Source organism: Theropithecus gelada, chromosome 18 (genome assembly GCF_003255815.1).
Source record: "Theropithecus gelada isolate Dixy chromosome 18, Tgel_1.0, whole genome shotgun sequence".
In the NCBI taxonomy this organism is placed as follows: domain Eukaryota; kingdom Metazoa; phylum Chordata; class Mammalia; order Primates; family Cercopithecidae; genus Theropithecus; species Theropithecus gelada.
The window spans coordinates 56860496-56863475 of record NC_037686.1 but is presented as its reverse complement, the minus strand read 5'-3'; the positions used below and the strand labels follow the sequence as shown (position 1 = coordinate 56863475).

The 2980-nt window shown below is 46.6% G+C and overlaps 1 pseudogene across 1 annotated transcript; it reads right to left on the bottom strand.

The window, feature by feature from the left end:
- Positions 1 to 270: 270 nt before the first annotated feature.
- Positions 271 to 2058, bottom strand: LOC112611561 (annotated as a pseudogene). Its single transcript, XR_003116685.1, has one exon. The product of XR_003116685.1 is annotated as an aspartate aminotransferase, mitochondrial-like (transcript).
- Between the last annotated feature and the right edge of the window lie 922 nt (positions 2059 to 2980).

Genomic DNA, 2980 nt, shown 5'->3' with positions numbered 1-2980 from the left:
GTACAGTTTCCTACTGTCCACTATTCTTTGCTGAGAAAGGTGAAGGTATGGCATCAGCAGAAAATTATGTTCTTCATTCTTAAATAAATCTCTATATGATGGAGTTGATGGTCAGTCAAGCAGTAGAATGGGATGAAAATCTGCAGTAGTTAAAAATGTTTGTACATAAGGAAAGAACAGCAATGACAAGGCTCTCTTTTTTTAAAAAAAAAGAGAAGGCTCTCTTTTTCTTACATAAGACAGGAAATTGCATTATTTTCCTTGCTGGAGTGGCAGCAGCCTCATTGGTTTTCATAAAACATCATTTCTGCAGTGCGGCCTGTTGATAAGGTTGCTCCAAGATGGGAGGACAGACACAAGGCCGACTGTTCATGACAGAACTAGGTCTTCTCTCAAAGCCTCTAACGTGTGCTATTTCTCACAAGGAACCTGACACTTCAGTTAAAACTTCTGAAATATTGCAATGGTATAATTGACAGGTTTTTTGGTGCAATGACTTTCTTGCACATGTAAACTCTTTGAAAAAAGTTGGAGATAAAAGGACAGGGGAGAGAGTTTGGTTTAATGTTCCAGACGCCAGCCACGGATGCCTCTGCCCTGTGTCACTACATGTTCTTTTCTGAGAAATATTCAAATGCTGAGTGTTACACACTGTGGTTGAAAGAAATGATCCACTCAGCACCATCCACCTTCTCTCATCGTCTGTGTGAAGCTCTCAATAGCAGAGGCTGAAGACAGAAAGGTTGTCTCTGTTTCCTTGCACCAGGGACATTACTTGGTGACCTGGTGAATGGCATGGGCAAGGTAGCCCACGTTGCTGGAGGTGACCCCTGCCACAGAGATGCGGCCATCCTTGGTCATGTAGATGGAGAACTCCTTGGTCAGTTGCTCCACCTATTCAGGCTTTAACTCTGTGAAACAGAACATGCCAATTTGGTCAGTGATGTGTTGCCAGTTGTGGGTGGAACCCTCCTTCTTGAGGTTGGAGACCAGTTGAGTCCACATGCCAATGATGCGGTCGGCCATGCCTTTCACTTCTTGCAACCATTGTTTTCACAAGTCTGGGGTATTCAGAATGGCAGCAGCAATCCGGGCCCCATTGAGGGGAGGGTTGGAATACATGGTATGGATCAAGATCTTCAACTGTGACTCTACCCTTTTGGCTTCATCCGCATCTTTGCAGACCATAGTGAAGGCTCCTACACGCTCACCATATAGGCCCATGTTCTTGGCATATGATTGGCAGAGACAAACATTAATGCCCTGTTCGATGAAGTGGCGCACAGCCCAGGCATCCTTATCACCGTCACCACTGGCAAAGCCTTGGTAGGCCATGTCAAAGAACGCAAACTGATTCCTTTTCTTCGCCACTGTTGCTATTTCCTTCCACCGTTCCGGACGCGGGTCCACTCCCGTGGGATTGTGGGCGCAGGGATGCAGAAGAACAACAATCTGCTCTGGTATTTTTGAAATATCCTCCACAGCGCCTGTGAAGTCAAAACCGCAAGTCTTGGGGTCACAATACCGATAACCTCGTAGCTGCGTGCCAGCATCCCTGAAGACGGGTGTGTGGTTTTCCCAGCTTGGTGTGGGTCGAAAGACATCTCGGCTGAACTTAAAAAACCTCTGCAGAAAACTGGCTCCGGTCCTTAAGGCTCCAGCTCCGGAAATGGTCTGCACAGTGACAAACCAGCCAGTCTTCAAGACTTCGCTCTTCTCACCCAGGGCTAGTTTTGCAGATGCCTTGCAAAATTCAGCCAGTCCCTCAATGGGCAGGTATTCCTTGTCCACATTTTTTGCGGCAATCTGGGCCTCTGCCTTGTGGACGATAGGCAGCACCTAAGGCTTTCTGTTATCATCCCGGTAGGCACCAACTCCCAGATTCATCTTTTTGCTATTGGTGTTCCTCTTAAAGGCTTCAGTGACACCCAGAATGGGATCTGGAGGTCCCAATTCCACATGGGTCCACCATGAGCTGGCTCTGGCAGAGGCCGCGGCGGCGAGGCCCGGGTGGAAGGCGGCGACGATCCCGGAGAGGACGCGGCCGGAGTGCAGCAGAGCCACGGTGGACGGTAGGAGGGCAGTGGGCCGTCGCAGGACGCAGCAGAGGGCGAGCGGACACACACACAGGGAGCCGGCTCCTGTTTGTGGGTTTTAGATTAGTGGATTCAACCAACTGAGGATGGAAAATATTCACATATAAAAATGAATGGTTGTGTCTGTACTAAACATGCACAGACTTTTCTTCTTGTCATCATTCCCTAAATACAGTATAATCAATATTTACATAGAGTTTACATTGTCTTAGGTATTATATGTAATCTAGGGATAATTTAAATCATATGGGAGCATGTGCATATGTTATATGCAAATACTACACCATTTTATATCAGGGACTTGAGCATCTGCATATTTTGGTATTTGGGGAAGGTCCTGGATCCAATCTCCCATGGACACCAAAAGACTAACTGTACATAAATACATAAAGAGACACTCAAACTTGCTAGAAATCAGAGACATGCAAATCAAAGCAAAGCAACATCACTTGACACCTATTGGATTAACAAAAATTGGAAAGATGGATAACTGATGGTGTGTGGAGACCTGGAATTGTAAACTGCAGCAGCCCCTGTGGAGCGCATCTGGTACATTTAACTAAATTTTGTATAATCCCACCTGCAGTGTGATTCAGCAGTTCCACTACTAGTTAGATATGCCAATAAATTTCTCATGCAGACTTTTTTTTTTTTTTTTTGAGACAGAGTCTCACTCTGTTGCCAGGCTGGAGTGTGGTGGCGCGATCTTGGCTCACTGCAACCTCCCACTCCCTGGTTCAAGCTATTCTCCTGCCTCAGCCTCCCAAGTAGCTGGGATTACAGGCAGGTGCCAACATGCCCACCTAATTTTTTTTGTATTTTAGTAGAGACGGGGTTTCACCATGTTGGCCAGGATGGTGTTGATCTCCTGACTTCGTGACCTG